We start from the raw sequence: 26,070 nt of genomic DNA, 5'->3' as shown, positions 1-26,070 counted from the left end.
GTCCTCCAATGGTGATCACAAATGTCACATATAGCTAACAATTAAATTAAAAAATAATAAATTAACATGTTTTTCAACCTCTAATCTTTTCAGGTAAAGTTTAAATAAAAAGAATTACATGAGTAGAATTTAAATATTCTAAATCTATTCAACAAATACTTTAGCACCTAAGTGTGTTAAAAACAGTTACATATTTTAACATTTTGTTTGAAGCATCCAGTACATGAAGCACAATCTTAAGTATTCTTTTCAAACAGAATAGTAATGCTTATTTTGGAAATTTCAGTCATTATAACATTTTTAGAAAGAATGTTATTAAACTATTATTTTTTGAAAAATAATGTATATATGTCTTTGATGGGATAATACGCCCTTAATAATTTGCTATACTACATGATAAAATACATTTTTTCTATTAAAAAAATTATTTCAATTTTTTTGGTTCATATTGCCTTCTAAAACATCCCTCAAATATAATGATCAGATTAGACTATGAAGCAAATGAGTTAAAATGTTTCATTAAAATGTATAATTGATGGGGTCGGCCTGGTGGTGCAGCAGTTAAGTGCACATGCTCCGCTTCGGCGGCCTGGGGTTCGTGGACCCCGGGCGCGCACCGACGCACCGCTTTGCAAACCATGCTGTGGTGGCGTCCCATATAAAGTAGAGGAAGATGGGCAAGGACGTTAGCTCAGGGCCAATCTTCCTCAGCAAAAAAGAGGAGGATTGGCATTGGATGTTAGCTCAGGGCTGATCTTCCTCACAAAAAAATAAATAAAAATAAATTAAAAAAATAATAAGTTTATAAAATGTATAATTGAATTAAATCATATAAAAACTTAAGCACGTTCCACTTTCCAGCACTGAAGTAGTATCTACTTATTTATGGTTTTCTTTCTCAAATCTGTTGTGCAAAATTAAATTATAGACATACACAAGCCTCCAATGCACAACGCACTTTTCCAGTAGCTTTACCAATTGCGTTGACCACAGTAGAGCATCTATTACCTTTAATTGATCTTATATGCACGAATTTCTGTTTAGAAAGCTTCTGCCCTCAGTATATGAAGAATTTTTAAATTCCTTTGATGAAATGCAACTAAATGACATAATTCAAATGGGCAAATTCCTTATGTATACCCAGGAAGGTGGTCAAAAGAAGATTTTACTCTGAACCAGTTTATTGATTTCTAGGAATTAATTGCACTAAGAGTTAAAAATAATTCTGACCTGAAGATAGAAAGAGAGCAGTTCCTCAGTTTAATTTTCTGTGTTTCACAAAGCTATTACAGAAAAAGCTTAGAGCTTCACTGTTTGGGGTGTTTAAATGTATTTTTCTGTAATTAATATATTGCTGAAAACACCATCTTCTTATAATGATACAGTCAAAAACATATATTTTTATGAGCATTAGTCTCTAGTGTTTTAATATTTTCACCTGAAACGTAACTCAAAATCTCTCTCAGAGGCCTCAGTTAAAATAATTCCAACTCTCCTGGCATAGTAAATCTATTCAAGTCTTTTTGCTGACTCCCTGACGTCAGTCACATTAATTTTCAAAGTCTATTTTGACTTGAAGTAATTTTTTTTCTCCTTACTCTTTCTTTTTTAACCCTTTCTCCTACTAAAATCTTTGTATTTTCACCTGGCCTTAGTGCACAGAGCAGTCGAGAAGTGTTGGTGTGAAACCAAAATAAATATTTAAAATGGACTTTTTATTCAGATCGGATCACGTATACCGCAGTCTGTTGCCAATTTGTGTAAAGGAGCCTTTTTCCCTGATGACTTGAGGTCACGGTGGGCTTGTGGTGGTTTCAGGAAGGGTGGATACAGCATATGGTGTGTTGCAGCTCTCTCACCTTGGCCGAGAATCAGATCTCGGCAAACTATCTAGAAACAGATAGCAGCAAGGTTGTAAATATACATACTAGAGATGAGCCAGTGGCTGGGCATCAAAATGAGAAGGCTCTGCAGTTCACATAAAGAAGCCGACAGACACGTTTGAAAGCTATATATTTGTTAATGACAAAGGATACGGTAACTTGCCTAGATGTTCCCAAAGCAGGAGAAAGCACAGCGCGCCACTCATCTGAGCGATGCGGATTCTCAGAACTCCCCAGATGCTCACGGGACGCACAGCAGCCGGCAAGGTAGCACAAGTGGAATATCATTATGTGGCACACGCTCCCAGAATCTCGCGTCTCATTCTCTGGATCCTCTTGTTTATGCCCTCCAGACTCCTCCTGCCTTCTTTAATCTGGCCCGCTTTCCATATGTAATTCTGTATAGGTAGACTCCGAGAGTTTAATGAGAGGCAGAGAGAATTTTTGAACAATTTCCAAGACATTCATACATTTTTACTATTCCTTAGCAGAACCTAGCCTTAATCCTGCTGGAAGCTATATAAAACTTCAAAAAGCACCGAACATATTTTGACTTACTGGATAGGGTCTTTTGATGTGGACCATAAAAAATATTGTTTGGATGAAAACAATATTTTTTAAACCAAATTTGGAAAAAGCAAGAATGGTCTGGTTATACTTTTAATTGAAATTTACCTCATACGTAAGCTGTCTCCTATAAAATGTACTCACATGGCATTCATTCTCTGCCACCACAAACTCTTAGCATAGCATAATTTGTGCATAAACACAATCTTGAGAATGAAATTAAAGGGAGGAGTATTATTACCAAGCTGTCACTACGTGCTTTGTACTGAAATTTTATAGTACTTTGTCGTTTGTTTCTCTGCCTAATTACGATAAGGAATGAGCCAAGCATCCAAGCACGCCTACGGATTTGAGGTGGGAGTAGAGATTTTGTGTCTATGTTCAAAACCTGATTGCACAAGTGACGTAAGGAGCAACATTATGAACACCATCTCTTCAAAGCCTGAGCCACACTCCTAGAAGCGTTAGCTTTGTTTCTTTGCCTAATGTTACGTGAGTTAGAGCTGTTATTTTTTTGCAAACAAGCAGGCATGGGAAACGCAAACGATGGTGAGGAAGAATAAACACAGATTTTAAAACTGTCCTCAGGTGTCATTTGAAAGGAGGAAGACAGGTGACCCAGAAGGTGAGAGAGCATCTTAGGGCCTGGAGCATATTAGACAGAGGTAAGCCCATCAAACCCGGGTCCTGGGGAGATGTCAGTCAAAGCTTTAGTCTAAGTTTTTGCTTGTTTGTTTAGTTTCTAACATTCATGCTAAACTGCAACAATGGAACTCTGCAGAGTTAGGAAGGCAAGATATGTGTGTCAAAACTTTGCCTCCTAATATTAAGAATTATCTGGATGGAGAACCAGACACAAAAAAATCCGTTCCTCCAGCAAAACAAAACTTATCAGCATGTATCTTATAAAAATGTGTTGGAAGTAGAGGCTGACAATTTTCTGTAGATTAAGGCAAGGTGCCCAGAAATGATCTGTAGAGTAATTATTATTATTTTTTGTCGAGTAAATTTTGATTAAATTTTGCGCGGCATTTGTGTTATGTTATTGATCGTCAGAGACCTTCTAAGATCTGCCACAGTTTCACTCCCACCTTGGTTTTGCAAAGCCTATGTTACAAGTAAGCTCTCTAGTCTGTCCACTGTGATTTCTCCTGACCTGTTAGGTACCACTGAATCTCAGACGTAGCACTGAGAACACACCTCCCCCAGTGAAAGCACTGGAGCTTGGATCATTCCAGAAGACAAAGAGGGAGAGTGTCAGGATCTACTAGTTGGCTCTCTCTTTGTGGGAAAGAAATGGACAACTAGGTTCAAAGGAGTACCAGGAGAAAAATGAAATCCATCTAGGAAAGGGAGTCCAGGTAGAAAGAAAAAGAGGATGGTAGGGATGAGAGGATACAAAGAAAGATCTGGACATTTTTTTCAAATTCTGCTAATAACACTGCTAATAAACACTCACCTTAGAGAGTGTTTATAACCCACAAAAGAAGAAAATCTTGTCATTATTTTATTGTAACAAAAGTTCCACTTTTATAATTTCTTCTGGAATTATCTTTGTGGAAAGCTTGCAGGAAATGTGATTAGTGCACAGGCAAACAGATTTCTACATAGCTCAGCTTCTGCAGCACTGCCGTTACATGTCAGCAGAAATCCACGGCCCAGGCAAGGTTAATTTTTAGAAACCTGCTAATGCAGAAATATGAGTAAAAGAACATGGAATGTGATGCAACTTTATTTCCCAATGTGGAAAAAGCCCTGGAATGGAGAAACACAAGCCTCTTAAAATGAAAATATGCCATGAGAAACACAAGTAGATTAACAGAGAAAGGAGATAAAGGAGAAGTAAGAAAAATACTCAAAATATCTTTGGAACAGTTTTACTTTCAAGTACAAGAGGCAAAATTACATAAAACTTAAATCTGACACCAGTTTGCACTGCCACTAGCCGTGTATGAGAGTTCCCTTCTCTCCACATCCTCTCCAACACATGTTGTTTCCTGTCTTGTTAATTATAGCCATTCTGACGGGCTTGAGGTGATATCTCACTGTAGTTTTGATTTGTGCTTCCCTGATAGTTAATGATGTTGAACGTCTTTTCATGTGCCTGTTGGCCATGTGTATATCTTCTATGGAGAAATGTCTGTTCAGATCTTTTGCCCATTTTTTAATTGGGTTGTTAGTTTTTTGTTGAGATGCATGAGTTCTTTATACATTTTGGAGATTAACCCCTTATTAGATGTATGGTTTGCAAATATCTTCTCCCAATTGTTAGGTTGTCTTTTCGTTTTGTTGATGGTTTCCTTTGCTGTGCAGAAGCTTTTTAGTTTGATGTAGTCCCATTTGTTTATTTTTTCTATTGTTTCTCTTGCCCGGTCAGACATGGTGCTTGAAAATATGTTGCTAAGACCGATGTCGAAGAGCATATTGCCTATGTTTTCTTCTAGAAGTTTCATAGTTTCAGGACTTACATTCAAGTCTTTATCCATTTTGAGTTAATTTTTGTGTATGGTATAAGGTAAGGGTCTACTTTCATTTTTTTGCATGTGGCTGTCCAGTTTTCCCAACATCATTTGTTGAAGAGACTTTCCTTTCTCCATTGTATGCTCTTGGCTCCTTTGTCGAAGATTAGCTGTCCATAGATGTGTGGGTTTATTTCTGGGCTTTTGATTCTATTCCATTGATCTGTGTGTCTGTTTTTGTGCCAGTACCATGCTGTTTTGGTTATTATAGCTTTGTAGTATATTTTGAAATCAGGGAGTGTGATACCTCCAGCTTTGTTCTTTTTTCTCAGGATTCCTTTAGCAATTCGGGGTCTTTTGTTGTTCCACATAAATTTTAGGATTCTTTGCTCTATTTCTCTGAAAAATGTTGTAGGAACTTTGATAGGGATTGCATTGAATCTGTAGATTGCTTTAGGAAGTATGGACATCTTAACTATGTTAATTCTTCCAATCCAAGAGCATGGAATATCTTTCCATTCCTTTTGTCTTCTTCAATTACTTCAGCAATGTTTTATAGTTTTCAGTGTACAGATCTTTCACCTTTTTGGTTAAGTTTATTCCTAGGTATTTTATCCTTTTTGTTGCAATTGTAAATGGGATTGTATTCTTAATTTCTCTTTCTGCTACTTCATTGTTGGCGTATAGAAATACAACTGATTTTTGTATGTTGAATTTGTATTCTGCAACTTTACTGTCTTTGTTTATTACAAAGACAGTAAAGTCTGTAAAAGACTTTTGGTCTTTTACAGAGCAAGTAACAAGTCTAAAAGTTTTTTGGTGGATTCTTCAGGGTTTTGTATATATAAAATCATGTCATCAGCAAATAGTGACAGTTTCACTTCTTCCTTTCCAATTTGGATCCCTTTTATTTCTTTTGCTTGCCTGATTGCTCTGGATAGGACTTCCAATACTATGTTAAATAGGAGTGGTGAGAGTGGGCATCCTTGTCATGGAAAACAGTATGGAGATTCCTCAAAAAATTAAAGATAGAACTACCATACAATCCAGCTATTCCACTGCTGGGTATTTATCCAAAGAACATGAAAACACCAATGCGTAAAGATACACGCACCCCTGTGTTCATTGCAGCATTATTCACAGTAGCCAAGACTTGGAAGCAACCTAAGCGCTCATCAAGGGACGAATGGATAAAGAAGATGTGGTATATATACACGATGGAATACTACTCAGCCATAAGAAATTATGAAATCCAGCCATTTGTGACAACACGGATGGACATTGAGGGTATTACGCAAAGTGAAATAAGTCAGAGGGAGAAGGTCAAATACAGTATGATCTCATTCATTAAGTAGTAGATAATAATAACAACAAACAAACACATAGAGACTGAGATTGGATTGGTGGTTACCGGAGGGGAAGGTGGGAGGGAGGAGGGTGAAAGGGATAATTCGGCACATGTGTGTGGTGATGGATTGTAATTAGTATTTGGGTGGTGAACGTGAGAACATGATGTAATCCATGCAGAAATAGAAGTATAATGATGTACACCTGAAATTTATATAATGTGATAAACCAAAGTTACCCCAATAAACAAAAAATAAAATAAAATAAAAAAACAAATTTGACAAAGCATATATGGCAATACCTATTAGTTTTCACACGTTGTCCTAAAAACTCTCACACTTTCACAACAATTGTTGCAATAGGCAAAATAGTTTGGTGGCTTGAAATATTTAGTCTGAAAATAATATTATTTTCCTGAAGGCATATTAAAATGATTTTTTTTTTGCTAGAAAATTTTGACTATGATATCTAAACTCTACTATACTAATTTAGCTTATGTTTACTTGCAATTTTGGATAAAATAAGGAGATGTTCTTATCCTTATCCTCACAATAAGTGTAGTATTTCTTGAATCTTCCCATCTTCCATAGTATTGTTATATAAAAAGTCCAAGACTACTCAAAGTAACACACTGAATTGTTAGTACAATTTTCATTTTTTCTGTTTTGCTATTTCCAAATTACTGTCATATCATATAATAATCAATACTTCTCTATAAAATATGAATTATGTTCTGTAATTAATGGATTGGCTCCATTATATCCATTTCCATAATGAAAACATGTGCTGTTTCACACATAGAAATGATCCTACGAAAAACACTCTCTTCCACAAGAACTGCAATAGTTCAAGTTCCTGATTTCCTTGTCTCTCTCTGACCACTGTGACTAGAAGAGACGAATGCAGGGGCTGTACCATCAGATGATTAGAAGAGAGGTTATGTTGTGAGGGGCTAGGAATAACAATTATAAGTAGGATAGATACAGAGAGACAGACAGAGCTAACAAAGGGATAGATGAAGGAACGAAAAGAAGGAGGGGAGGGAAAAGGTAGGAAGGGAGGAAGAAAGAGAAATAAAGAAAGAAAGATGATTTCCTAAAAAACAGGAAGTAGATGATATACCCCCAAAATACGAATTCTTTGTGAAGATGAGTTTAATATACCAAAATATTATTACATCACTTAAATCTTATGTTACAAAGTTATGATACTTTGTTTTTAAAATGTATAATAGCACTGATTATTTTAACTAAAATATTTTATATACAATTGACAATGGGAAACTCATTGAGCATGAAAATCAGAAAAAAGGCAGAATGTAAATTTATATATGATCAATGTTCAGAGAATTTAGTGATATTAAAAATAAAATAGATTTAAGGTTTGCTTAGGATATCTTGGCTCTTAGAAATTTTTGAAATTTTAGAAAATAAAATTCTAATAAGCAATGTTAATGTTCTTTAAGACATTGAAATACACAAGAATATAAAGTATTTATATATCCCTTATCTTTTTGTTTCTCCAAAACATCTTCTCAGATTACTGTGAGGAAACTATAGTTATTGTATTACTCACACAGTGTGGCTACTTTTTATGATATTTATAGAATGGTTGGAAGGTATAATGAGAAAGAGAAAAGAAAGAGATGGGAAATTGAATTTACCTCGCATGCCGCTGGATTTGGAATAGGTTCCTGGAGCCCTCTGCCATGCAGGATTTGATGACTGCATCTGAATTTCATAACAGAAGGCATCGTGACAAATTTAGCAATGTCTGTCCTGAGTAAGGGAGGTAAGATAAACATTTTGTGTGGGTAGGCATTTCACATCGCAATACAAATAAAAGGTAGACAGGTAGAATGGAGAAGTACATAACTGACTCCCAAGTTAATAGCAATTTTCAAGACACTGCTATTCTCACCTCACTTCTGAACACATGGCCTCTTTGGTAGGGATTTTCTATTGTTTCCTCCACACAGCAGGACTCTTCTTACCTGGTCGTATATTATCGGCCTAGACATGAGCCAATGCAATTCCTTTCCTTAGGAAATTGGAATAGAATGAGAGAGAAAATGAGAGAAGAACATATCTCCAGAGAGAGGGACATGGAACATGCAAAAATAGGAACTATTGATGTCCATATTCTCCCAAATATAAAAAGGAGAAAGGAAAAAAGTCATGCTTCAAGTTCAAGTTTGCATATAAAGAGAAGATTAAAGCAGAGAAAAACAGAGGTCAGAGGGAGAGAAAGCCTTAAAGCTGCCACTGTTTATTTTTGTTTTTGACACAACCGGTATTTTCGTTAGAACTGGTACCTTTCTCTTAAGCTAGCTCCAGCAGGTCTGCATTTTTTTTGCAACGAAAATTTCCATACGATAAAATAAGTGAAGAGTATGAAAAGGAAGGTGGAAAAGTTTTCCTTCCAATCTTAGAGGAAAGAAGAAAAGGGTTTGTTGAGGAATCTGTCAATATAAATGCAGGATGCGTACCAGAGTCAGTCTTTGGTTGTCAGGAATCGGGAAGGTTAGAAGTGACTGATCATTTTATATGTCTTAAAAGGATGTCTCTTCAGATCAACCAAAGGAAACTCAGAACTTCACTGTTTCCCCTTTGTCTCTTGTTTATTTATCTTCTCACCTTTACAAATTTGAGCATTTTGTTTCTACCATCTGCATCTTGGAAAACATGATGATGAACAGCTCTCAAGTTTGCGTGTTACATGTCCATTTATGTGGAGAAAGGATGCTCTTTCTCTCAGTTCCTAGTCCAGTGTCCCAGGGAAGGAAGTCACAGTGACCATATCTCAACCAACCAACTTCCTTGGACTATAGCCAGCTCTTTGCCTTCATATGGAGAGCTCCATGTAGCCAGTGAAAGTCACACGAGGGGTGTGGGAGGGGGTGAGAATTACAGAATTGTTCACGTCAGTGTAGTGGATCCCTCTCATTCCCTGTGGATCTAATTGAACATCTTGGGAAATAAGTTTCTTCATTTACAAAATTTCACAAAATGTCAAAACACTGTCTAAGCTCAACATACTATAAGAGAAAAATCCATATTTTGGTTTCTTCTTTCAGGCTTCTGGAGAAAATATATTGAAAATTTTAACACTTTAAATACATATGCTAAACTGCATGCTAAAAAACAGCCACTAACAATCCATTTAATGCTGGGTAGTCCTGTGCGGTTCTGTGGTTCTGTGTTCTCTAACCACAATCAAATGCATTCTTTCTCTTTTTTTCTTCAAGCTTTGGGTTATTATGTTTTAGTATAAATCAAAACAAAACTTTTTTAGAATCTTGAAAAGAGAAGTACTAATATTTGTGGCATATGAGGATCATTAATTTATTTTTTTTAAGTCTCCTCTGAATTTTGTACAGGACATTTCAAAATTATTAAATGAAATAATTGCTTTTACCAGTAAATATAAATGGGAGGCAATATTATTGAAGTCTACTTTGTGAAAATGAATGATTTCCATATGAAACTCCCCCCGAAATTGCCGTTAATTCATCCCTAACAAAATATCCCTAATAAAAAATGAATAATATTTAATGAATCGTTTATCTAGAGTCCTATTCAAAATGCAAACATTAACTGCTTGTTTTAATCATCACAAACTAAAACTTACTTGCACTTATTAATGCGTTTCTCCTCGAAGCTTGGGAAAGCCTTATTTTGTTTGCTAAAACAAAGGAGAAATCATTTAAGAAATATAATGCAAAGGAAATAAATCCATGAACAGAAAAGAGAATGTCTAAAAGAGAATGGTTAAGATGGACAGACTATAGGTAAAATTTGCAGCTGAGAACAGAGAAGTAATCAATGATTTCTCTTGAGATCATCAGTGGCAGCTCCCAAGCACTTATAATCCTAAATGTTGATCTCCAGATCAGATGTTTGTCTTGAATTCTAGACTGATTTATCCTGCAACCAAATTAACATCTCCACAGGAATGGGTATTATAGAGCAAAACTTTAAAAAACAAATCTAGTTTTCCCACCCCTCCAAACTTGAACTTTACCTTTTTATTCTGTGCCTCTGAAAACTACTCCACCATGAATCCAGTTACCAAAGCTAAAAGCCAAAAGCCATCCTCAATTCCTTCTTCTCTTCTACATATTGTATACCCAAACATTCATGAAGCGCTCTTATTCAACCTTTTAACCATTCCCCGGACCAACTTTCTCCTCTCTGTTTCACCATCGAGTTGGTCTCAGGTTCATGTTTCATCTCAACCATTGAAATAAAGAGCTTCTTTACCAATACTATGTCGCTGATTTTTAATCTAAGTCATTTCTCCACAATGCTAACAGTATAATCTTTTCAAATAAAAATATAACCGTAGCATGACCTAGTCATATTATTTGCAGCTCAGTAAAAAACAAAATCATTTTCTAACCATACCTGACTTTAACAATATTATCCCCACCTACCTGTCCAGATACATTTACTGTCATGGATCTTCACATTCTGTGTTACATCAGTGTTGAACTTCTCGTGTTTTCTGAATATTACCTTCTCTTACATTCTTGCAGAAGTCATCTCTAACTGATCTTTCAATGATCTGATTCAAATATCTTCTCTTCTTTCCCATAAATAGTTAATGGCTTTTCCTTTGCTCCAGTATGTATTGTGCACATATTCCATTATAGAAATTATCTTGGTAATATAAATATATATATATATATATCTGTGTGTACATACATATATACACATACACAGATATACATAAATGCATACACTTACATATATGTATGTATAAATCTACCTGAATACACAATAAGTTCCTAAAGATATTATGGACCTTAGACTAGTGCCCAGCACATCAGAGTCATTCAGAAAATTTCATGAATGAATAGATCACTAATAATATTTGAGCTTTCCACTTGTTCTGATTGTTACCCAAGCTGTCATAAGGTGTTATATAACATGACGAAGATACAGAAACAGCATGCCTGAACCAATAATTCTAGTAATTCACCTAAGAATATTTGTAGGAAGAAATGCGAGTGTCGTTTGAAATAGGAATGGTAATATGAAAAAGAAAGATTTATTTTTTTAGGCAATGTGATAGGGGTGTGAATACCAATAACATTTAAAAGAAAATATAGGAAGTGTTAAATACCAGATGTTAAAAATGATTTATATAGATTCACATAAATACAGTCAACTGATCTTTGACAAAAGAGCGAAGGCAATTACAATTGGGAAAAAGACAGTCTTTTCAACAAATAGCACTGGAACAACTGGACATTCACATGCAAAATAACCAATCTAGATACAGTCCTTACACCCTTCACAAATATTAACTGAAAATGGATCAGATATAAATGGAAAACACAACACTATAAAACTCCTCGAAGATAACATAGGAAAAATCTAGATGACCTTGGGCATGGCAATGACTTTTTAGATAAAACACCAAAGGCATGCCATGAAAATTATTCATGAAAGAAATAATTGATAAACCAGACTTCATTAAAATTAAAAACTTTCTGCTCTGTGAAAGATACTGTCAAAAGAATAAGGCAAGCCACTGATGGGAGAAAATATTTGCAAAAGATATATGCAATAAAAAACTGCTATACAAAACATACAAACAACTTTTAAAACTCAAAAATAAGAAAATGAACAACCTGATTAAAACTCATTTAAAAACAGGCAAAAAACTTGACTAACACCTCACCAAAGAAGATATATAGATGGTAAATAACATATGAAAAGATGCTCCATATCATATGGCATTAGGAAAATGCAAATTAAAGCAGAATTGAGAGACCATTACATGCCTTTTAGAATGGCCAAAATCCGAAACACTGACAACAGCAAATGCTGGTGAGGACATGGAGCAATACGAACTCTCATTTAATGCTGATGGGAATGCAAAATGGTACAGCCATTTTGGAAGACAGTCTGGCAGTTTCTTACAAAACTAAACACACTCTTGTCATATGATCCAACAGTCACACTCATTAGAATTTACTTACTCAAACAAGTTGAAAACTTATGTCAATACAAAAACTTGCACGTGCAGGTTTATAGCAGCTTCATTCATAATTGCCAAAACTTGGAAGCAACCAAGATGTCCTCCAGTAGGTGAAATGATAAATAAACTGTGGTACATCCAGACAACAGAATGTGATTCAGCACTAAAAAGAAATGAACTATCAAGCCATGGAAAGACATGGAGGAAACTTAAACGCATGGTACTACCTGAAAGAAGCCAATCAGAAAAGGCTACGTACTGTGTGATTCCAACTATATGACATTCTGAAAAAGGCAAAATTATGGAGACCATAAAAAGATAGGTGGTTGCTATGGGGTTAAGCGAGAGAGAGGGATGAATAGGCAGAGCACAGAGGATTTATACGGCAGTGAATCTACTTTGTATTATACTGTAATGGTGGATGCACGTCATTATACATTTGTCCAAATCGTATAGGATGTACCACACCAAGAGTGAATCCTAGTGTAAAGTATGGACTTTGGGTGATAATGATGTGCCCATGTCATCAGTTGTAACAGGTGTACCCCTCTGGTGCAGATGTTGATAGCGGGGGAGGCTGTGCGTGTGTGGAGGCAAGGAAATGTGACACTTGCTCCTCAACCTTGCTGTGAACTTAAAGCTGCTCTAAAAAAATAGTCTATTTAAAAGGAAAAAAAATAATTTACAAAATTCATCCAAGTCAAATACTAAATATTATTTATAGATTTACAACAAGAGCCTTTTGAGTGTTAGCACACAATTACCAATATAAATATTTTTCAGTTAACATTTTCTTGACTTAATAAAGCATTCAGGTACATGAAACATGTTAGATTAATTAATATATATTTCTCTTATGACTGCATTCATTCTTAAATTTAACAACAACTGTGACCCGAAGAAACACAATTTATATTCCGCACTTGTTCTTCCTTGAATATGAAATTATGTAAGATGTTACTCACACTCATTAGATGCCAGCATTTGAGGATTAAATTTCATAAGATTTCAGATAATAAGATCAAATTTCAAAAATTTATTCCAACATCATTAATTAAATTATTTTAAGAATAAAGTCTTTCTTTTTAAAGCTCAGGCTTTAAAAGCTCAGGCAGTTCTATTCCAAAATTTATGAAAATGAATATCCCAGGCAACAACAACATTTAGAAAATGTCAACGTAAAGCCAAACAATTATGCCTGTATTGAAAATTATATATTTCTAATTGTTAAAAATAAAGTGGTATCTGCATTTACCATTTCCATGTTTTATTATGTAAATTTAATTTGTGGAGGAAAATCTATTCAATATTGATTTTCATATTAGAATAATAATATATATAGAAATATCTGTAAATAAATCATATAACGTAATAACCTATCACCTATCACCAACATGGAAGGAAAACCATAAATAAATATGAATATGTTTAATGATTTTCAGTTGAAATAATAATAAATATTTTCTTCTGCAAGTTTCTAAATTAAACCTTAAAATGTTCTATTTTTAAATTATGAATATAAGATTCCAAACATCAGATAGTCAGATATGCACATGGTATCACTAGCATGTCAGCTAAATGGGATATTTTTGTCTTTGTTGCTCATCTATTTTGTACAGTATTGCATATCCCACAATTAGAATCAGCCTTGGGACATAATAGACACCTGATATATATTTGCTGAGTTAATGTGTAAATGAATGCTTGAATAAATGAATGAATGTTTATATTTACAGTCAAAACAATTGACTTTAACATCTCGTCCAACTTCTAGAATACAAACACCAGAGAAATTAAAATCACATTTAAACCTGGAATTTCTAGCAAGACAACTTAATTCAAATGTTAGCAATATGGCATAGTATACATTAAAGGAAAACTTTTGCTGCCAAATACCTAGAAATGCTGGACATAATAAAATCTCCTTTTAAATCCATAGGAAGTTCATAATAAAATAAAAGTTATCTCAGGGGCTAAGATGTATCAGAGAGGATAGCTGAAGAAGTTAAAGCTGTTCTCAGGGCATTAGCCCATCCCATAACACACTGTGTAAAGGTAACTGATGCTTTAAATTATGTGCATGTATAGCTTTGATAAAATAAATGAAATTCAATGTATTGAGTCAATAATTATTATAAAAAACAGAAAAAGAAAGAAAGAAGGAAGGAAAGAAGGAACAGAGGGATGGAGGCAGGAAGAAAGACAAGGAGAGAGGGAAAAAGAAAGAAAGAAGCAAACAAACAAAGAGGTATAAAACATTAAAGGAAAAACTAGCAAAAAAGAGATGCATAGCAAGGATTATGAGAGATTCTCAAGGTTTACAGAAAAGCCCATGACCACATTTTGGTCTGGGATGAGCTGCCTGTAAAGATTACAAATCAGGAATGCCCTCGCCCAGGCCAAAATAAAGCTTGTTATAGGCTAATCAGACCTACAGAGCCACTGGGTTTGAAATCACAGAGGAGAGCTTGTAAATGGAGAAGAAATTTGGGGACAGACTCCTGAGACAGAAGGAGCAGCAGTAAATTGTACTAGTCTGAGAGGCCGAATACCCACCAGTGTGCCGTGGTGGTCTAGAAACCCCAGGTCTCGCAAATAGGATGAGCAGCTAAGGATCAACAAAGGCTTCAGAGAATAAGTGAGAAAGGACTCAACTGAGGTCTTCGAATTACACCATCATTAGCTACTTGACTAGGAGGTTTGGAGAGCAGTGTCAGTAGACATCAGAGGTAATATTGCAAGGAAATATTTAGTGAGTGATGATATCGTTAACATTTTGTGCATGGGTGCACGCAAGGTGATAGGCACTATTATAAGCTTGTTCTACATACTAACTCATTTATGATCCCACTGACACCGTGAAATAATTTATATCAGTTTCACCACTTTCTCAGTTGAGGAGATTAAGGTTTTGAGAGATGCTATGAAATTCAGAAGCTACGTAGTGAACAAAAAGAGATAATAACACAAGGGTTGGTATTATTACCTATATCACTCATTCATTCTTTCAGCAATACTACATGTCTCAAATTGATCCTAAATGCATTCAGCAATGCATATGACACATAATGTCCCTGCCTCAGATGTAGAGTGGGGTAACAGAGTTGAACATTTTATAAATAAACATCTTTTAAAATAGGTTCCAATGGCAAAGCTCTCTCTGGAACTGATAAATTAAGGGTCTTTTCCAATTTGTCAGTGTCCAGTGATACCAATGATTAAAAAACACCTGAGGGCCAGCCCGGTGGGGCAGCGGTTAAGTGCGCGCGCTCCACTTCAGAGGCCGGGGTCCGCGGGGTCAGATCCTGGGTGCACACTGACATATCCCTTGTCAAGCCATGCTGTGGCGGCATCCCATATAGAGTAGAGGAAGATGGGCATGGATGTTAGCCCAGGGCCACTCTTCCTCATCAAAAAGAGGAGGATTGGCATCGGATGTTAGCTCAGGGCTAATCTTCCTCACAAAAAAAACAAAACAAAACAAAACACCTGAGCTTGCCTTACAGATTCTAAGGCTTCTACTTTAGAAGAGAGTGCTATCCTGGTTACTTTCATCCTGTATTATATGTGTTAGAAATAAGTGTATCTTCATCATGTCTATGTCCAGACTTTGCCTTATGAGTTTTGGGACCATCTAAGATCATCTCTAACAATTATAATAGAACAAAGTCTTGGAGAAGGCTGGAATTGATGAGCTTAGAGGCAATGGAATAGTGTTAGCAAGTAGAAAGCAAAATATATCCTCAGAGTTTGGAGAAAAACAAGAATGAGGGTGAAAGTGCAGAGTGAGATTCACACAGCTCTGACGTTCTACTGGGGCTCATCTCCAGGTAGGTGAGATGCTGCTCGGTTGACCTAGGGAAAACATGTGTATCTTCAATAAAGTAATAAAAGTGGAGGTGAGAGGACCACACTACACTCTCTGCTGAGGGTCACTAGTCAGGGAAAGGGTACTTAGCATCAGGCAATAAATAAAATTCGCAAAATCATGGTGAGAGATTAGATGACATTATATTGCATCTCTCCAATTTCAGAAAAAAATACTGTGATTTTGCATGATAAAACAGATAGTGGACTCACCAAAGTCCAGCAATTGGAAGATATGAACTACAGGAAAAGGAGATGAAAAATATCTAGGGTTATGTGTACCTTGCTGTGAAAGACTATGGAGATTAGGTTGGGTGAAGTATGAGTGGAAGCCACAATGAGACCGAGGACGACTAGTATCTGTGACAGGCAAGTTAATAAGGGTCACCACGAATAAAATTAATGGCGATGAGAGTGGCAGAAAGACATGAATATGTTGTGAGAAAAATTATTTCAGAATTGGAAATATAAGAAATAGAACATTTCTGAGAAAGACACATTTTAATGTTAGTTATTTGTTGGTTGCCTAAAGTACAGTGAAGTTTATTATAATTGAAAAATTTAAGAGTGAGACCAGAATTTTAGAAGAGTCCTCATCGTGCCTTTTTAAGATTTCAAAAATGATGGTAGAGGATGAATTGAATAAGAAACTTGTGACCCTTGAACTGAAATCACTGAAGGAAGTAGATGAGTGTCCTAGAGTTTAGTAGATGGCCCCAAAGAGAAAGATGGTAAAAGTGGTGTCAGGATGCAAATCACATGCAAGTGGTTATCGGGACACAGAGGTTCTGGTGGAAGAGAGAGTTGAAGCTGTTCAGTTCCTTTGCCAAAGTCATGAGTATTAAAAAGAGATCGGAAGGAAGAACAGCTTCCTCTGGAGAGCATCTCAAAAGATATAAGACTAGAAAAAATTACAATTAATAAGAGATTGTCTATGAACAAAAAAGTCAAAATGATAAGGGAATTTGTTCATTATAAAGGTGTTATCAGATTCCAAACTTAAGTGTAAGAGAATCACATTCTAATGCACTTTATATTTATCCTTTGACTTAGTACATCAAAATAAAGGAAGAACCATTAAAATTTAGCAACTTGCTATGCATCACAACATATACTTATTTTTTATTCAAAGATAATAATGACTTAGTAGTTTACCATGCTTTTTATACTGTCTATCGATTATTTGAACTTTGCCACTGGCACAGTAAAAATTTAAACACACTCAAATAAATTCAAGGGTCCACAAAAACATAATACTTGATTGTTAGTGAGGTTTGTGGATTAAACCTGTCTGGAATCACAATGATCTAAATCTTGTTGTTATGAGATATTTACATTCAAATCCATATAAGTCATTAGCAGAAGTAACCATATTCAGTACACTCTTACATAAACTTCAAATGCCATTCACCTGGAACTTGTGGTTCACTGACTGTCAAAATGACAAAAATAAAGTATTGCTGTGACTGTTAATGAATGAATCCTAATAGAATACTTAGTATGCTAGAAAATATGTTTAATTACAAATATCGTTTACTTATCTTGTTCTGGAAGTAGTAGGTTATATGTTACAAGGTTAATAAGGAAAAAATATTAGAATCTTAAGTAGTCTTATTACATATTTACTTATAAGAACTAAAAAGAACTATCATAAATGGTGTAAACATATTTTCTTGAAAACATAGATACATTCAGTATCTTTCAGTAATAAAATATTACATGTTTATAAAAACTGAAGGCAAATTCATCAGTTCATGTCAATCCTGTATTTCACACAATAATTCTACACATATTTAAGCGCTAACTCTGTTGCCAGTCCTATGCTAGTTGCCAGAGATATAAGAATACAGAATAATAAAGATGGCTTATTGTAAATTATAAAAATTTCTAACCCTTTTTATATTGAATACGTTTGCCAATATCAATGCATTTAGAAAAGTTTAAATAAATGTCTATTAAGTTGTATTAGCGGGATTATTTGATTCTTGCAAAGGTAGTGAATATTGGCTGTCAAATATGCTATCCCAGGTATAGATTTGGGTTACTTCTGGTCATTATGATGCTACATAATGAACAGCCACAAAATCTCAGTGGTGTGTAACAATAAGTTTCATGTACACTTATGGCTCTGTGCATTGACTAGGGTGGCTCTGCTTTATACGTGTCATTCTAGGGCCCGGACTGAGAGGCAGAAACTACAAGGGTTATATTCTTCTTATGGAGGAGGCAGAAGTACACATACGACAGGTAGAACACGACATCTCCAAAGACACAGGCTGGGAATTGGCCGGCCATCACTTCCGACCACATTCAGTACAGTTCGGTGATCTGAATAGTAGAGATGTCTGTGTTTAAATGATACAGACACAAACAGTCAAACAGTTCTTATACCACGGAGAATAAAGAAAATCAAATCACCTACTTAGGATTGTAAACACTGAGTCTTTTTTCAGCTTCCAGGGATTTATTCACCAACTTTGTCAAAGATGATCTGAGCAATTGAGGCAGGTATTACTTTGGCTGTACTCAAATGCTCCTTTGGGAAACCTCAGATTTTACATGAATTACAAAATGAAACGGCTTTTCCTGTGCAATGAAAATGGTATTTTCTTAACCCACATCCAATCTTTGTTTTCACTGAAATGACTTATTCTTTATCCTAATATTCCAAATCAATCGTTTATTATAGTAATTAATATTGTTTTTAAAATTAATATTGTAAGAACTACTATTTACAAAACTCTCTTAACCCACAGGTGGTTTCTCTGGTCCTCAGAATAATTCTATAATTTGCAGAGGAGGAAACTGAGGCTCAGGGAGGTTAATAGACTGTCTAGGATCCGTGCTCAAACTCATGTCTGTCTGCCACTAAAACCATGTTCTTTCCACTCTGCCATGTCATTTCAGGGACGCAAAGACAGAACTTTATCTGCCTGTACCTGGCTGAGGCGATAAGAGCTCGTGTTCAAGCACTCAGTGAAGTCACTAACTGTCTGACCCTGAGAAAGTAACTTATCCTGACTTTTTTTTTCAATTTCCTCATCTTAATAAACAGAAATTGCAGTAATACCTACCTCACAGTATTGTGGTGAGTATCAATGAGATTACATATTTAAAAGCAATCGGAATTCTAGAGACTGGCCCATGATAACTATCCACAGTTATTCAGTATTTACTAGAATCTCATAGACTTTAGGGGAGGAGTAAAGTGAGTGAACGTAGGTAAATAGAGCCAAACTGCCTGAACATAAGGAAGGTGAATAAATCTAGTTCTACACTTAGTCCCAGGAAAGAGTAATTGGATTTTTTCACTGTTCCCTGCAAACTAAACATATCATAAATTAAGCAATGATTACTAAGGAATCTAGTTATAAATACAAATATGACTTCACATACCTAAGGTGATTTTTACCATTATTTAAGTTTCATTGGACTTTCCAGGAAAAGACATATGTGCAGTAAAACATAAAAATTGTCCACAAACGTTTATGTGGAGACTATCAATTGATTTAAAATACGCATATTGTCCCAAAAGTTAGGTTATATGAACATCTAGACAAGAAATACCAGATCAGTAGAAGAGAATACATAAATGTATATAATATTGATAACCAAGTATGTAATTAACATCAAGTACAGAAAGGAGTAAAGAGCCAGAATAACTAAAATTTAAACCCAAAATTAAGATATGCTAGTAGGATATGTTATAGGAAAATTTGTATACCTTCAATGAATAGGTTTAAATGAATAGATTCAATGAAACTCACCAGTTTTACCCTTTCTTTAGTTTTCAGAATTTAATATGTTTTGTCAAGAAATAATTTAAGGACCTAAGCACTAATAATGGCTTCAAATTCTGCCTGTGTCATATCAAAGGAAAACAAATAAATTAATCAATTTGGTACATAAATAAATAAGATGGCACATACAGTGGTGTGACTGTTCAACAAATTATTACATTTCCTTATTTATGATACAATGTATAATCCTGAATTGACTAGATTAAGAAGTCATTTGAGGGGCCAGCCCGGCAGCGCAAGTGGTTAAGTGCCCGGGCTCTGTTGCGGCGGCCCGGGGTTCGCTGGTTCGGATCCCAGGCACACACTGACGCACTGCTTGTAGGCCCATGCTGTGGTCGCGTCCCATATAAAGTAGAGGAAGATGGGCACGATTGTTAGCTCAGGGCCAATCTTCCTCAACAAAAATAAGAGGAGGATTAGCCGACGTTAGCTCAGTGCTGATCTTCCTCACACACACAAAAAAAAGTCATTTGAGATTAGAAGAAAAAAGATACTGGATTTCTGAACTATGAGTTTGTATTGGACTGGAAAATGTAAAGAAAATAAAAATTTAAAAAGAGGATTGATTGGGGCTGGCCTAGTGGCATAGCAGTTAAGTGTGCACACTCAGCTTTGGTGGCCAGGAGTTCGTAGGTTCGGATCCCAGCCAGGCACTGATGTACCGCTTGTCAAGCTGTGCTGTGGCGTCATCCCATATAAAGTAGAGGAAGATGGGCATGAATGTTAGCCCACGGCCAAACTTCCTCAGCAAAAAGAGGAGGATTGGCATCAGATGTTATCTCAAGGCTGATCGTCCTCACAGAAAAAAAAAAAAAATGAGGATTGATGAGTGTCAGCCCTTCATTCCTGTGTTTGTACATTCACTGAACAATTATATCTACTAAGGGTTGTACATGAAGAGACATCCAGGGAACAGAGCAGTGAGTGAAACAGACATGGTGATTGTATCAGTGAATTTTTGCTCCTTTACCAATAATCACAAAACCAAGATGCTTAATAGTTAAGCTACATTTTCCCCTAAATCTTTACATGTTCATTTTCATGACTGAATCAAATTTAAGTAAGAACTTATTGATTTACAACTATGTGAGAAACACTGCTTTTCATCTTTAGATTTCATTCTGATGGTTACATTTATCTTAGGAAATATTGTGTCACTGATGTAAATTTCCACAGGTATCAATTATTAACTGATAGTTTTCATAGTTGCTAAGAAACTGAAAAATTGATTGGGAATTTTTGTCTGTACCAAACACTATCTAAGAAATAGAATGTGCAAATTTGGCAACAATGTGAAAAAATTCATGGTTAAAAATAGATATAAAATTATTTCAGAAATACCCTATACTCAGAACTCAACAAATCCCTAATAATATGAATGGGTTTTAATTGAGAAATAGTTTCTCATGGGAAATTAGCATACATAGTCCCTAAAACAGTTGCCATTTTATTTCCATTTCTTTCTTTTTTAAAACATGTAAAATCAGACAAGAGGGGAGATATGACACTTTCCTAGGAAAATCAAATACTGAGGTTTATTTTGTGCAAATATTCCAACTGGCAGCTGTGAAATAATCTAGCTGAAGGATAACAGACTACCAGACAGAGCATACAATTGGGAGACAAGTGACTTGAGTTTTATTACTGGCAGTCCCACCATACTATGCAGTAATGTGTGGCAGACCGCTTATTTACTTATAATTATTTTATTTTATTTTTTACTTTAGGCTAAAAAATAATATATTTAGTTTTCATTAATTTGTTCTGAGGGACTATAACAAAAGTAATTACCAAACACAATTTTGCTAACGCAAAATGCTTTATACTGAAAAACTCACATTCAATAGGGATAACACGTTAATTAATGCTTTTGAATTGTGACTTGAAATCAGATACTTCAAAAGCTATTATTGTGAGTATACATTTTAAAAGTTTGTTTTCTTTGTGACTTTTTAAAATTAAATTTAATTTTTTTTTATTTTAAGGGATGTTTTATAGAAGGTGAAAATTTAGTTTAATTGTCTCAAAACAAATGATTTTATTACTGTTTGATGCAAAAAGTATTATTATGCCAATAGCTTCTCATTTGACTTTCTCAATCCTCAAAGATAAAAAAGAACAAATGTAAACAATTTAAAGTCACAGATAAGATTACATCTGGATCTTCACATTTGCAAAAGCTTTAATTCCCGTGCATAATTGTTTCCCCTCTCGTGTTATATCTACTTACATAGTGAGGGTGACTGTTCGATGATATAGGTACAGCTGATGTCCACACCACCACTAGCATCACCCATCACCACACCTGCACTCGGAGAGCCAGTCTGAGTGGCTATTCTCCCAAACACATGTTTAAAAACATCTTCTATGGCAAGGTCAACCAGGGCAATTTGATGGTGGGAATGATTACTGAGATCCTACTGGTAGGTAAGGCTTAATGAGCATGTAAAGTCTGGTAATTTGTGTCCATGTGACATTATTACTACCTGCAGACTGGGGTTACATAATTGAGTAATAGAAATTTACTTATTTTTTTACCTAAAGATCTCTCTACTTTAATGACCACTATTTTAAACAGAAGATATTATATTTTTATCAACATCATAGGAAGTTTTGAAGATTTGAATTAATCTATATAAAGTGCTTAGAACAGAGTTTCGAAAAGAGTGCACTGTTATTACTATGATTGTTAAACAATCATTATTACTTTTATTTTTGGCTCATGTTGAACACTGTTATTACCTAGGGAAGACTGTTATTATTTCTAGTTACTTTGATCCTTGGGAATTACCCATGTATTGATATAATAGAAATGTGTTTTATGTGAATAATAGAGAATATAAATTTACGGTCTTATTTTTTTTCTGAAAAGATCAATACGTCTTTATTTTTATTTGAAGTCTATGTTTTTGGATAAAAAGGGCAGTAGAGCAGGGAGGAACTTGTATTTACAGAAAATGTCAAAGAACAGCTTCTCTTCTTGCAGGTCACTGCTTATGATCCCAGAAAAATAAATAGCTATCAAGAGAGAAAAAAAAATATCTCTAGGGAAATGTGTCACATGTTTGGCAAGAGACTCATTGACTGATTCACAAGGGCTAATAAAACTGTGAAAGAAAATATTTTGGAGAACAGCTGCTTTGACAAAGAAAGTATAATAGCGATTGCATTGATTTAAAAAAAAAATCAAGACAAAACACAGGGAAGTAAAAGGCAATTTTGAACTCATATAGCTGTAGGCCAAAAACTGGATTTAAGTAAGAAACCAAATGGACTGGATGTTTTAACACAAAGAGGTAAATATAACCTTACAGTAATACTAAGTATGATAGGATGGGATTTATAATTGAAGCATCCCATAGTAAGTCCAAACATTATAACAACAAACGGACAAGTGAAGAGGAACTTGTTATGAAGGTATTACTTTTATGGAAAAACATAAATCTGAGACTGCAGAGAGTAAAACATGCTGAAGCAAAGCCTGCCATGCAGTCTCATCTCCAGCATTTCCCTGACACCCCATGGGCCGGTGACACAGGATCACTCCCCGTCCTCTGATCATGCCATAGGGTTTCACAATGCCAAACATTGCTATTGTATTTTTCTTCTAGAACGCACTACAGTCAATAACTAGATGTCCACTCCTCTTTTACATTCTGGGGCTAATGCCCTAAAGATTTTCTAATGCCCCTCTCCTCTTCCAAACAAAACAAAACAAACGACAACAAGAACAACCTTCCATGGAATGTTATATAGACTCTATTCCAATCTTTGACACATCCATAAGTCTGCCCCTCCTGCTCAATGGAGCTTCTAAGGGGCAATACTGTAGTCACTCACTTCCTAACTATTTGCATTGATAGGTGTCAGACACTCTGCTAGGCACTGAGGACACAGGAATGGGAAAGATCTTGTCACCTGAAGGAAGCAGTGAGCCATTAAGGTTGGGGATAAGAGAAAACATAAGTTGGTGCTAGAAAATCCTGGTAGGCTATGTTGAGGATTGGAAATTTTATCCTAAGTGAATGGAAATGCGTTGAAGTATTTTAAGATTTGAAATGCCATGACAAGATTTGCATTTGATGATGAAAAATGAATTTATGAAAGGGAAGGGGAAAGCTTGATTACGGACAGATTAATTAAATGGTGATTTTTAAAAGGTTATTAATTAAGATGCTATTAATTTAAAGACCTGGGGCAGGACTGTGGCTGTATCAATGGAGAGATGTAGATGGATTCAAGAGTAATACAGTTATTCTTACACACCATCATGTATTTTCATATGATGCTCTCCCTCTGGTTGCATTTCTCATGTCAGTTTGGTGAACAGGTAGTTATTTTCCAAGACCAACTTCAACCAGCATGCACAAGATTCGATTTATGGATCATTTCAGATCCGTACACTTTCATTCTTCTCTGGTCAGATCTGCCCTAGCACAGACTTGTGGGATTCCCATGGTCATGTGAGTTGCTGCTGCTGCTGCTGCTTCCAGCTGAGGGATCTCTAAGGCCACTACTCCTGATCCCTCTCCTTGCTTCTATGCACACCATACAGAGCCACACCTTGCACAAATGCTCCTGCTGCCTCTTGCCTCTAGATCTGGGGCATCCTTCTTACTGCTCTGGCATGAGAAGTACAGACTCAGCAGGTGTTCAGCATGCTCACCTGGAAATGATGGAGAGTTATTACTCATGGTGGCAAATTTTGACCAATGGGAGATGAGTGCCAGTAGAAAAATATGTCTGCCTTTCTTCTCCTTCTGTTCCATGGACCTGTCATAGGGCCCTTGTGAAGATGTCCTGGGAAATAGAGAAAATAGCTTGTCAGGGAGGTGTGGTCAGCTTTTACTCATTCTTCTTCTTGCTTGCTTCAATCTCCTTTTGCTCCTTCCCAGGGATTTACTCCCTAGTAAAGTTTTATCAATACACTTTTGCCTTTCTGTCTTTGTTTTCTAGGGATCTTTGTCTAAATACTCAACTCCTCTTCAATGAAGTTCATCATAGCCTAACTGCAGGTAGCATGGGACATTTCTCCTTTTTTCTTCCTTCTGCAGAGCCCCACGTAGATATCCATGCAATACCTATGAAATCGTGTTGTGCCACTTTTTGATGAATTTACCCAGCTACTTCTACTAAACTTTAAGCTCTTTAAAGATGTTGACAGCTCTGACACGTATCACAGGAAGCCCAACACAGTAAAAATATTTAATCAAGATTTGCAAAATGAAAGAATAAATGCAAGAGCTATTACAGTCATAAAAAACATAATTCTAGGAGTTTAAGGTCTAAAGTATTTGCCTGACATAAATAATTATTATGCTTCTTTTTTTTTTTGTTAGGAGATCAGCCCTGTGCTAACATCTGCCAATCCTCCTCTTTTTGCTGAGGAAGACTGGCCGTGGGCTAACATCCGTGCCCATCTTCCTCCACTTTATATGGGATGCCGCCACAGCATGGCCTGACAAGTGGTGCATCGGTGCGCGCCCAGGATCCGAACTAGCGAACCTCGGGCCACCGAAGCAGAACACTTGCACTTAACTGCTTGCGCCACCTGGCCTGCCCCCTTATTATGCTTCTTAATATTAGAAACTCTAAACTATAAATTAATCATTCTCTCCTTTTTGTTTTTCCTTATTTTATCACACACCCCCCACACACGATGCTTTCTTACTTTAAATTTCTGAACTTTCTTCAAATTTACAGCACCCTTGTTCTTATTTTTCCTTATTTTCATTTCTATTATCTCCAATGCTTTTCTCAGGTAGGGAAAGTATAAATTATTAACATTGACAGTAACATTGGCAAACTCAAGGGTCTCCAGGGACCCTTAAATTTTGAAAAGGTCTATAAAATAGGTCACATAAGAGACTGTTAAAAGCAAAGAATATTTTTCCAACAATAGCTAAGATATGACACACTGTTGAAGAGAAATAAAGACATTAGTGTACTGTTCAAATAACAGAAAATATATAAATATTTTTAAGTATAGGAAAAAATACCAAAGAAGATGTTAAAAATACTGCTGAGTTATGTAAAGCCAATCTACCCCATGTGAAATTGCATTTCATTCCATTTATACCACGGATGTTATTTTTTCCTTTATGATAATTTTGGCAATAGAGAACTTTTCACTACAACCACACCCCAAAATAAAAGAAC

General features: G+C 35.6%; 1 pseudogene; it reads left to right on the top strand.

Moving 5' to 3' along the window:
• The first annotated feature begins 2,096 nt into the window (after positions 1–2,096).
• Positions 2,097–26,070, top strand: part of LOC147917407 (mitochondrial transcription rescue factor 1-like) — a 35,074-nt pseudogene continuing 11,100 nt past the window's right edge.

Source organism: Ceratotherium simum, chromosome 3 (assembly GCF_057802395.1).
Source record: "Ceratotherium simum simum isolate JZ-2026a chromosome 3, ASM5780239v1, whole genome shotgun sequence".
Taxonomy (NCBI): domain Eukaryota; kingdom Metazoa; phylum Chordata; class Mammalia; order Perissodactyla; family Rhinocerotidae; genus Ceratotherium; species Ceratotherium simum.
Note: the sequence above shows the minus strand (reverse complement) of the source record. Positions and strands in the feature narration are given on the sequence as shown.